Genomic DNA, 12,839 nt, shown 5'->3' on the forward strand with positions numbered 1-12,839 from the left:
CATTTTGCAGATACTTTTTACTTACATCATTGTAACGACATTCAATGTAAAGATTACAAAATATCTAGAACGGCGGTATATATACAGGAGCTTCTTTTCTTTCTTTTTAATCCTATTAAACCCCCACAACAATATGCGGAGCTAAGTTTCAGTGAAGTAGTCACCGCTACCCGGAACAGTGTTCTGCACATACGCGTGCTTGTTATGTCGAACGTTCTTCCCCGCACCCTCTAACTAGAACCACGTTTACGCTTGTGGGACGGCGTCTCGTATACTTGAGCAGGGTTCCAGGTAGATGAGTGTGAATGAACGTTCCGGATAATAGGCACACGCGTATGTGGACCAATGTTCCGGATAACAACTGCCATATCACCGGAGCAGCATAGTAAAGCGTGTTTTCCGTTGTGTACCCGAGAAGAAAGTGCAATATGTGGAACGTCATTCACTATATCTTGTGGTTTATATCACGAACCCCTTTACATTTCTATATGTGAAAAAGTAGTTCGCAAAAATTTTCCTCTGATAGCTCGAACCTAAGTGATGCGAGTCACCGCACGACAAGAGAAAGAGAAAGCAAGGATATAAACGGTAGGGTGGTTGAACATATACGAGCGCCAGGTTTGCTACCCTACGTGACGCCTAAGGAAATAGCGGAATGGAAAGAGGGAAAGGGTGAACTTTGCGCACACGCAAAAATGTGCAAAGAGCTACAATCAGTCGCTCAGAACGGTTCAATTAGAAAAACTGCAGTAGCATCCTATTAGCCTTTTGTGCCGACGACGGATTGCGGCCCCGATCCCCCCCCCCCAAAAAAAAAAATAGTTTCGTCTGAGAAAATCAGCTGTACTGCAGCCGACTTAACGCCGGTCTTGTAACGCTCAACGTCGTATCAAAGAAAGGCGCGCCACACAGAGCGTAGCATACGCATAACTCGATATGTAACAATATCGTAAGAGCAAGCAGCCACTTTGAGGGGCCAAATTTTCAGCTCGGCCACTCCCCAAATTTTACGAAGAAAGTAAAACTTCCAAAGTCATCAGCCACGAAGAAGATGCCTATGTAGATGAGCAGAAGTTCAGCGGAAATCGGGGGCGGGGGGGGGGGGGGTGTCAAGCAGAAGCAGCAAAATGAAAAGTGGAAGTTAGAACAAACACCGCGGTAACAGGACCAACGACATAGCGACCACAATCACTGATGCATTTAATCTCTTTCCCTCCCCTCCTTCAACTGTATAATTTAAAAGTTACACGAACAAATTTTCTTTCGCTATTTCTGAACGTGTCCGCATACAGAAATAACGTGGCACCTCATCTGTCATGTCCCGGCCACGCATTCATACATCCCTAGGACAATTTTGTCAGCTTTTTATTCAATCAATCACAGCACCGCCGAAGCGGACTCCACCACATTGCGGAAAAGTGGCGCGGCAAAGCCTAACGCCGCCCAATTCTTCGCAAGTCGGCAAGCCGCGAAGAAGCGGGCTTCACTGCACTGCGCACAACTAGTGCGGCAAAGTGTAATTCGGCCAACGAGAGCGCGCGCGCATCGTCATCGTCGCCGTCGTCATTGTCGTCTGCGAGGAGGAGGAGGCGGCGCGTCGTCGTTTTCACGCTGTCGCCCATTCTCGGGGACGTGCCACGCGGCAAAGTAGGCAGCGAAGGGGTGGCGGCACTCAAATTCATTATGCATAGCGACTCGCCCTGCTGCTACTCTACGATGCTCCTCGGCGGCGGCATTCTCGACACATATCGGAAGACGTGGCGAGTGCCTCGTCGAGTGAGCGCGCACGTGACCAAAACAAAGCTCGAAGGTGGGGGGGGGGGGGAGGGGTGCAAGAAGGATCTTCTTTCTTGCGCGAGCACCGTGAACCGCAGATGAGAAGACGTCCGCATTAGGCACGAAATGAACGGCGTAGACAGTAAGAAAGGTTAGGGCCAGAAGCTTCGCCGCGGATTCGTGCAGCTCACCGCTGCAGCACAATGCAGAAGAAAGAGAGAAAGAGAAATCAAGGAGAGGAAAGGCAGGTTTATTACCCTACGCAGCGGGTAAGGGAATTGGAGATAGAAAGAGGAAGAGAGTGAACGCCGTGTGGAGGCGGGAGGATGCGCAGGAGGACTGCACACGGTCACCCAGTGCGGTGCACTTCAAGAGGTGCACTAGTGCACGAATAGATTTTCGTGCCAGCGACGGATGTGACCAAAGTTCGACTATCTTTGACTCAGGAAATGTCCTCGACTCCAGCCGGTTCCGACGTCGTACCGATGGCAGGTACACAATAGGTGCCTAATGGTATGCTCGCACCTACAGGAGCCGCAAGTCAGGCAGTCGGCCACTCCAATACGGTGGGAGCAAGCGTTCTTAATCGCCACACCCATCCATCAGATACTACTGCGCAGAAGATTACACGTCGCCTAGGGCCTCCTATCGACGCTCGCATACCGTGTAATAGTTTGGCAACTGTTGTACGCAGTGAACCAGGAAGACGCTCTGTCTACTATTGCATAGTTTCGGTAGCATAAATGCTCACTGCTGCAAGCCGCGCAGAACAGTAACAGTAGATAGACTGCACACAATCACCGAGAATATGTGACTGTTGCACAATTTAATCACTGGTTCCTGGACGATGTGTACATGTCTGAAGAGACGCTAGATGAATCGTTACTGCACAGAACGCGCTGTTCAGGCACCTTCACGCAGCGCACCGCTAACGACTCGCAGCGCCATCTCTCGACTCTTGCGAGTTCAACAGAGTACATTCAGAGCATACGGAGTGTAAGGGACACAGCGAAGAACATGTGTTCGGAGGATTGTATATAACGTACAATACTGATCACCCCACAATAAACAGATCTCTGTATAGCCCCTATAGAGCATTAGTAAAACCCTTTGAGCGCAACTACGCGAACAACTCCGAACGCCCTCTCTCGGAGGTTGAGGAGTAAATAGTGAGCAATATTGTCGCTGCTTCCGACAAGCCGGAAAGCTTCTTTCGTTGCGGTCTCGTCGTTATCACTGCTTTTGGCCGTCAGTCTCGTATGAACACTACCAGTATCCCTTGAAGTATGGCAGTTGGCGCGGGTGTAAGTGAATTGTAAGCATACTTTTTTTTTGCGCCTAACGTTACACGTGACGCATCACGCGCGCGCACCTCGTTTGTAATAATGCTGCTAAGCAGCATCGTTTCTCAGCGAATCTTAGCGGCCTATGCATTCACCTGCGCGCAAGCATAAACATACGTGAAACACACGCACTCACACTTCCGCGCAAGGACGAGACTATAGTCAACCACATATGCCCCGACACTGACGCTATACCTAGACACGGTAACGTTTGTAAATGCCCACGTCGAACTTTTACAGGTAAGCGGCGGTACTTACCGCAAGTAGCAGCAGCAGCCGACATGCGTTGGATGTTGTGGTTATCATTCACGGGGTCCAAGGAAGCGGCATCCATGTTATTATAAATTGAAGGGACAATGGCGACGGTTATGGCATCTTGTCTTATAACATCGCGCTGCAGTTGCATGCCATTCACGTCTTCAGATTTTGATCTCATTGATGCGAACTTGATGCCTGATATAAGTCTTATATATTTAGGAAGGGAGAGAAAGAGAGACGTGAGAGAAAGTCAGTGTTAGGAAAATGTATTTAGGAAAGATTATTATTATTCAACGCACATTACTGTTATTTAGGGAACACAGTGCCAGTTGCCTATAAAGACGTGAAACTGCGCATCATTTCAAAAGTTACACCCCTTAAACAGGCAATATACGCAAACACCTTCCAGTGACGACTTGGACACAAGAGAAAGTTAACACAACCCGCACAGCGGGCACTAAAATCTGTTTTCCTGCTAGTTCTGCATAGCGCGCCAATTAAAGGCCATTTGTCATAACACCGCGAACATTAAAGTGAAAGAAAAATAATATGGCATCCCTTATTCGTAAAGCTGACGTTCTCGTTTCGTTCCATTCTTATCTTGCGAGTTAAAAAAAAAGAGAGAATCGCGCCACGCGGAGTCGAGCAAACAGCACGGCAAACTGCAATCCCCAAACATCACTTCTCCGAAGCCCGGTCGCCTTAACGCGCTCGCTAACAAACGTGGTGCGCCTCATGATTTAAAGCGCGTAATCTTCGCATTTAATTTCCAGCTCAGTGGCGTACGGGACACGGCTCAGACAGAGGATTATAAACAGGGCGTGAGCTGCCGACAAGAAGGGTACCGGATCAGAAAACAAACGCACCATGCACGCAGACTTTCTTAGAGTTTCGTTTCCATTTTTTTTCTTCTTCTTTTGAAGCCTTCCGCACTTATAACGCTCGCTTCTTCTCCGTTCCAGGATTTTTTTTCTTTGCCGTGTTTTGCCACAGCCGTCCAGCAAAGCCGGACTGATTGAGAAAGGAACGCGTCCCCGCAGCTCAGGCGGTAAAGAGCATTAACGTCTTTGAAGTTCGCGCGTTAATCCTGGCGCATACACCACGATGTTCGCGATTCCTCCTTCTCGTATTACATTTCCTTTTTTTGCTTTCAAATATTAAAGCTCCTCCAGTTTCGAGTGAAGACGAGTAGGGAGACGGGATATACTGCGAATAACGTTCGTTACAATCCCCTTATCAGACAATTGCTGTCACGCTGTCCCTCTTGGCATTCGTGCTTGGCAGTGTGACGTTGTGGTGACGGTGAAGAGCCATAAACGCTGCCAAAAGTACGAGCTATTCACCTAACATGCCGATTTCAAGACTAGCTTCCCAACGCCACCGCTGCCGCAAAGAATGCTAGTTAGAAGTCAGTCTTTAGCGAGCTGAAGGTACGAAGCATGTTGTGTTTTCACCTGGATACGCTCACCTGGCCCTTCAGATAAACAAAAAAAGAACACGACCGTCGCTCCACAAAGTGAACCCGTATTTCGGGCGTGCACACTTTCTCTCATTTCTTCAGTCATTATTCATTCAGTTATTCTCTGATTGTTTGTGTAATTGTTTACCTCATTGTCTGTCTCATCATGTCTCTTATTTCCTAGCCCAATTCAAGGCAGCGCAATAGCATACACTATCAAATGGCTATTTTGTTTCACATCTCGTTCACTCATGCCGCGTCGCGCTACCCCCTACGAGTTGGCTCCGCGCGCCTATTCCACCGACGACAGCTACGCCGCTGACCTAATTCTCGGCGCCGTGCCAACTTCTACCGCCGAGCATCATACACCCGCATCGCGAACATTCAAAGTGGGGGCATATACGCTCACGCGTAAGAGCAGAGATGCGAAAAGATTCGGTACTAGTGCGGTTTTGCCGACGCGCCACCTAACTTCTCCCTAACACTTCCTGGAAAGCTCTGCAATGGTAATGTCCTCGGCATTCCCTTAGACGTTGCCTTGAAGTCAAGTACAGCGGGAAATCAGCGAAGACTGCTATCATTATGGCGCCAACAGGGGCACTGCGCATGCGCTCTGAACATGGCAAAATAAGTTTATTCTTTATTTTTGGTCAGTAAGAAATATTTACATTTCTCATATGTAACAGTGGGCAAGAAATAGAGACGTAGCAATATCCACATAGGCAACATGATAAAATAAGATATTGTAGATTTTTAAAAACGCTAGTAGACCGACAAGGCTATCATTTACAAAAATTTGTTTAGACATTCTACAGAAAGGCAGTCGAGAAATCCCACACACACAAGCCTGTAGGCAATCGAAGGACTTGCGGTCTTACACTTATTGACCGTTTCATAAATGTCTGTAGACAAATTTACATAGAATGTATATAGACAGGACCTATAGGCTGGCCTATAACCAGTCTTAAGACTTATGGTTCTACACTTTTACCGGCTGCTGTTATAGTATGTCTATAGAAACATCTATAACCTGGTATATAGAGGTGTTAAGGAGTTATGTCAAGTCAGAACTTGTGTTCAAAAGAAAACCAGCATTGGAACTCAAAGGATAACGGCGAGATGAGCAGTCGCTGCAGCGCCTCGAAAAAAAATGATGTAACCATGATACCTTTATCAGCATTCCATCTTAATAGGTGGGTGTCCAAACCAACTACACTGCAATGGTTCCGCCTTAGCAGCAAACAAAAAATCTCGAAGGCTATACTACCACGGGCTGGGCGCACAGGAAATGATTGCGGAGTCGGAAACACGTCATGACCACGGCATACTATGAAACCCCTATTCGCGACTGAAGGCGATAATACTGCCACGGAAATGACTTGCAATAGCTAATTTAGGGCCCACATAACGTAAGGATTACAATACAATATAATCTGCCCTTCGTCAGTGGCGCCAATCGCACTTCGCCCGCGTGATCAGCTGGGATAAGCCGGCCGTGAAAGGTGGACGATACGTAAGGAGTGGAATCGAGCGAAAGGAATCCGTATATTACACCGGCCCATGTCTCCCTTGCAAACGTTTCAGTCTGTGGCGTATGTACCCTTGCACATCAATTGCACCTTCGGGTGCATAATTACCAGGTTTGTGATAAGAAAACGCAATATTTCAAATTTGTGTATTCCCCATATCTGTTTCCCTACTCATCGCTGGCTACATCGCAGCCACTTGTGTGTGCTTGTGACTTTGTTTACAAACTCATTCTGGTGCGACTTTCCTTTGCCTTCTATATCTATTTGTTCGTGGGCGTATTGGACAGTGTGCTGTTAATTTCTAGCTCTGTGACGTTGATTTTCTTGCTACATATATTTTTATAGTCTTGTTTCTGCTATGGAAGAAAGCCACAGGCCTCCGCGGCACACATAGCACAGTGACAGCGCAAGTTGTAGGAGCGTCTCCACGGAGGACAGTCGTAAACTGATTGAGCACGGTAACTGCAAGTACCGTGTATTGTATATTGAAAGTCGTATTTTTATTTGTATACGTTTATTGAAACACACTCAGCTGTGCTTTATGGTCGGCGAAGTAGGTCGACAAAGGCATGCAGCGCGTGAAATGTGGTGTTACCACCGATTCACTCGGTGAATGACGGCTGCTCCTTCCAAGATTTCAATGCAAATTCGCGTGTTCTTGCGCATCCTTTTTTTATGATGAGACGTATGAAACACTAAACGTGTCAGATAATGCGACACCAACAAGTGCAGACATTACGTAAATTTCGATGTCGCAAACAATACTTTTTTGACCATGAACCTCAGAGGCACATATGACGCGCAGGGGGCTTCAGACAAAACGGGGCTTCGCGAACCAATGCAAAAACAAACTTGCAAGTGCAAAAGAGAAAAATGTGGCCGGTAGTTTAATTAAAGCTAGTTAGGCGACAAAACAAAGGAGAATCAGAGACAACTAAAAGAAAGAGAAAGCCCGCAACGAAGAAGGACCGCCACTCGCTTACTCCGTGAGAACTAAATTTGTTCGCAACGATTTCTAGTCGCCACGTAGCTTGCCGGGAAAAAAAAAAGCGGACGTTCAAATCTGTAACGCTTTCGCGGAAAACACTTCGCGAGCCATCTACCCAGAATACGATGTACCGCGAAATGGAGTGGATTAGATGAGCGAATACGGTAAATAAAGGAACAAATGAAGAATGAATGATGGGGCCCTGAGACAGAGATGACAGCTTTTATCTCTCCTTTAAGCTTAAGCTTTCTCCTGGTTAAAGGACACTTTACACTCCTACCTGTCTACAGCGGTTCTAAGCAAGTGCTACTCCCTTTCTTGCATGTCCGCCTCTGAAGTGTGCACGGCAGCAGAAAGCGAAGCGAAGCACGGGTTTTCGCAAGTCTCCTAGCCGAAAGACGCTTCACGGTTGCAAGATTAGTGTTGTTGCTTTCTTTTTTTTTTCACATTCACTTTCTTTCCTCGGGGAGGTACACGTGGAAGGAGACGAACAACGTAAGTGGAGGAGAAATGCCATGTGCACTTACGCGGAGCGACTTAGCGACGATAAGGTAAAACAAAACAAAAAAAAGAACTGCAGCTGTTAAACCCGCCAACCAAGCAAGTTTGTACGCTTCCCCGAACATTCCCATTGAAAGCGGCCCGAAAAAAAAAAAAACACACGAAGTTCGTGGCAACAACGCGAGAAAAGAAAAAAGAGAAACCACTGAACACCTTCGCTCGCATAACCGACGGGGACGCGAGCGCCATCTGGGCTTTTCAGCCCACCACACGTAACGCGTTTACGCTAGGCAGAAAAAAAAAACGGAAAAAGCAAGGAAGCCGTCTGGATTGCGGCGTGTTTGCGAAACTTCCCAGTCTCTGAGAAAATGAAGCTGGAGCAAAACGGCCAAGCCGAGTCAGATTTGTACTCGTAGTATTGTCGTCCTGTTAACATAGCAGAACAGTTCCTTCTGTTGGCGGTTCAGGATTTGCATCAGAAAGACCGGACGGCAGCGCGAAAAGCTGCTCGCCGCAGCTTGAAAGCCACCCTGCGCCCGCTTTCCAGCTGCAGGCGGCGTTGAACAGACGTGAATATTTTTCCCGAATAAAAAAAAAATATATGTTAACGTTGGAGACGATCCATATCTTGCAAAATGACACTGCACGTGACACAATATGACACTACTACCACTGTAAAAAAAAAAAAGCGGTTACACCCTTAAGGGTGTTGTCTTGTCACGCGGGTAACACCCCTGCCGTTAGGGCCTTACGAAAATTTACAGACGACGACAACGGAGCTCTAACCAGACGTTCGATGACAAAAGACGTATTTGAATACTAAGTAAGCATTCTGACAGCCTCGGGCACGCGAAAATATCCGACAGGAGATTTTCATATCTAACCCTGTGAAATTCTCCTGTCGGATATTTGACAAAGCTGAAATCACTGTGACAACAGGGACACCTGCTTGCGCTAATTTGTTAACCTGGTTCAAGGGCACCTCCATCAATGAGCTTATTTTACATAAGTAGCTAACTCCGCCGACAATCTCCCCCCGCTCCCCCCCCAAAAAAAACTCGGTTAGCTAAGTTCCATTCGGCGGATTCGGCGAAAAATAAATCCGGTGACCACGGCCCCGCAAGGTTGCCACGACACGTTATCAAGCGTCACAGGCACGAGTTACATACGTCCACGCCTCGCTAATCTACCCGTCACGACTCCAAAAAAAAGATATGTAGAAAAAAAAACGAAAGAAAGCTACAGAACCGGCAAAGAACCGGAACAGCAAGAGCACCCGCTCGTGCTCAGGGCTCGCACAGCTCCGCAAGCACTCCCTTCTAGCACATACGCATCCACATCCCGGGCTCACCCCCCACCCCCTTTCAAGAAAGAAATACGGCTAGCCGAAAGTGAAAAGCCCGGCCGGACGTGGTGCCGGAGTAGAGGCCTCGGACGAGAGGCAAGCCGAGAGTTTCCGAGCACCATTCGAGCGCCTCTGCGCTCTTTGAACGCATTATGCGAGAAGCGCGAGACGCGGTGAGTAAAAAAGCAGAGCCACGGGCCGGCGTTGGCTAACGCCGAGAGCGCCTCACCGCGAGCAAGGATATCGTGCATGGCCGCACTATACTATACAGATAGCCACGTTTCGTTCCGTCCATATGGGAACGGAAGAAATACGCGTCGCTTTGATGATGTATAGGGCCGTCAACGAGATGAAAAAAGGACGCCGTCCAAATTGGCGCCGCCGAGAATGGCGGTTGCCTGACGGGCCTCTCAGAGCTATGGAACGTGACCAATTGCGCTTCTCTGAGCTACGATGGGCCGGGTCGAGAACGGCGCCGCGACCGGAGATGAGAAAATGTCCCAGCAGCTAAACGAGATAAGCGTGCGCGTGCGCGCAGAGGATCGAAAACAAGCCACCTCGGGAGGCTCCAGCTGGATATACGCTATAATCGACGGCATCGAAGAGCTGGGTGGCACCCGCAGCGTTTCCAATGCGATAATTGCTGTAGCCTCTTCGGACCCTGTCTCCCGCGACCGTATGGACAATATCGCGTTCTTGCATCCTAATGAACGTTAAAACAGGAATGATAAGAGTTACAGAACGGGTGCCGAGGGGAGGAAAGAGCACTCGAGGGCGGCAGGAAATTAGGTGCGGTGATATGAAATTAGGAAGTTTGCAGGCGCAAGTTGGAACGAGCTAGCGCACGAGAGAAGGGAAGAAGGAGAGGTGGTGGGGAAGTAGTTGGATATCGCTGGGAGAGGCCTTCGACCAGGAGTGGTCATAACAATAGAATGACCATGATGACGATAAGCTTAAAGTATCTGGTGTAACATTGAAGATAAATGCAGGCACCAATCTCATGTCAATCAGTGCGTGATCATTTTCGTTTCCGCTGGTTCTCGTGAAAATTGGTCACTTGTGTGCGACGCGAAAACTAAATATGTTGCCCACTCCAAATGCCACCAGATGACGCAGCAATCCAGGATCAATCATACCATCAATCATGCAATAGAAGTTTGCAATCATGCAATAATGTATCATTGGAGATATTGTTTGAGTTACATAAACATAACCTCAAACAATATCGCCAATAATACATTATCAGCTGATATGATGAAACGTGAAGGCGAAGAATGGGCACGTGAGGTTAAACCCATATTTAATTGTTTAGAGGAGACAAACACATTTTTCATCAGCATTAGAGACACTTAATTTTTATTCACATATATGGAGGTGCTGATGCGAGCATGCGCCGGTGAAATCAGATAAATCAACTACTTTTTCAGCAGGCCGGCTGACAGCAAGAACTGACTTTCAAAGGTGTTCTATCAATAGGACGCTTCGCGTCTCATGAGCATAATAATAATAATATAATAATATTTGGGGTTTTACGTGCCAAAACCACTTTCCGATTATGAGGCACGCCGTAGTGAAGGACTCCGGAAATTTTGCCCACCTGGGGTTCTTTAACGTGCACCTAAATCTAAGCACACGGGTGTTTTCGCATTTCGCCCCCATCGAAATGCGGCCGCCGTGGCCGGGATTCGATCCCGCGACCTCGTGCTCAGCAGCCCAACACCGTAGCCACTGAGCAACCACGGCGGGTTCTCATGAGCATAGGCCACTCTGCCGCTAGCGTCTACAGTACAAGGCAACCGGTTGGGCCCAGCACGGCAATGCCTGGTTCTTAGCTGGGCTCGCCGAAACTTCGTACTTAGGGCTTCAAACCGCTTTATTAACTTCGCATGCCGACCGTTTTCAACTACATACTACTGCGCTATAGACGAACAATTCGCGATGATTACAAGCGTGCGATAACATACTTAATAGCTTCACGCGTTTAGAAAAACAAAAGTGTGATTTCTTGGACATTTAGAACAGGCAAAGCACAATAAGTGCAGGTCCCAAAATGAATAAGAAGAGCCACAAGAAGAGAGAAATCATCCTGCATGAGCCATCATGCCTGCCTGTGTGCTGCCGCACCCACATTGTTCTCGCGTTTTTCTCCTCTTTGCACACCATTCTGCAGGACTACCTCCTTGATTAAATAATCATTCGAATGCACCCGCTCTCTAGGTTGGTTGACATTTTCTAGATTTTTCTTGCAATTTCATTGTGTTTTACTGAGTTGTAGCTAGACAGAAAAGATAGTGAAGCGTTTGTTTTCCTTGTATTGCTCTATATGCCTTTAGGAACGTGTTACATTGACACTTTGCGCTGTACAATAATATCCTTGGAGAGCTGTGGGAATAAATAAATAAATAAATAAATAAATAAATAAATAAATAAATAAATAAATAAATAAATAAATTCACATCGTCTCTGAACTATCCCAGTGCCAGAGTTCTCATGCGTAATTCTTGTGAAAAACGCTACGGCTGCGTCAGGGCCTCCGAGATCGGGCGGCGCGTGCTGCCCGATCTTTGAAACCATGGATGCGCATACACCAACCGCGTGTCCCGAAACCGTTCCTTGACATTATACAGACCTCATTGATTCGAATGCGTATATAGACGTGCCGCCATATGAACACGGGTATCCGGCTGCAGAACTGTGGCCAACAGCACGAAGAAGCTTCCCGGTCGACAATAGGGTGCGGTCCGAAACAATGGCGTCTATGACGTCTTTATGGCTCAGCAATTCCTTCCGGCGCGCATTCAGCCAGCGAAAGCATGGCTTTCGAGATTGGTTTCCACCACTCGGAGGAATCTGAGCCGCGGGTTTGGATACCGCGACTATTGAGTTCAACGCGCAAAGAGACATCGTCATCACAGACGAAGAGATAGAGAACATCTTACACGGGATAGCAAATTGCGGGTGACCCGCCATGGTAGCTCAGTGGCTATGGTGTTGAGCTACTGAGCACGAGGTCGCGGGATCGAACCCCGGAACACGGCGGCCGCATTTCGATGGGGGCGAAATGCGAAAACACCCGTGTACTTAGATTTAGGTGCACGTTAAAGAACCCCAGCTGGTCGAAATTTCCGGAGTCCTCCACTACGGCGTGCCTCATAATCAGAAAGTGGTCTTGGCACGTAAAACTCCATAATTTATTTTTTGATTGAGGGTGCCCCCGCTAAAGTTCTTTATCGCCCCTGATTACCTCCGTCGCCTTCTACTCTTCGCACCTTTTCGCGATCACTCATAAACGAGAGTGCGTTTGCGTCTTGGGTGGCGGCCATTTTTTCCCCCAAAAAGTGGCGTCCTCACTTGTGGCACACCGTCCTGCACTCGGGGCTCGTAACTTTTTTTTTTTCTCCTCGTCCCACGCTTCTTCCATTTCGGTGTTTCTGCTTGGCATCCGCTGAAAACACGTTTCCGTTTCTGTCATCACCTAAAAGCGTTACCGACTCCAATCGCCTCGCAAATTGGCGATCCTTTCCTGCTCGCTTCGTGCCGGTGTTCTCGTTTCTCTCTTTCCCCGTGTCGTTGTTGTTATCTGCACTAACCGTGCACAAGAAATTTCGCGTAGCTCATTGGCCAATCCCTTCACTGTGGC

The 12,839-nt window shown here is 47.8% G+C and overlaps 1 protein-coding gene across 1 annotated transcript in view; it reads right to left on the minus strand.

Annotated features, from left to right (window-relative positions):
- The window catches only part of LOC142587970 (beta-1,4-glucuronyltransferase 1-like), a 365,814-nt gene that overhangs the window by 189,256 nt on the left and 163,719 nt on the right, over positions 1-12,839 (minus strand). The gene's annotated exons all lie outside the window — the stretch shown is intronic.

The sequence above is a fragment of the Dermacentor variabilis genome, chromosome 7 (assembly GCF_050947875.1).
Source record: "Dermacentor variabilis isolate Ectoservices chromosome 7, ASM5094787v1, whole genome shotgun sequence".
Lineage (NCBI taxonomy): Eukaryota > Metazoa > Arthropoda > Arachnida > Ixodida > Ixodidae > Dermacentor > Dermacentor variabilis.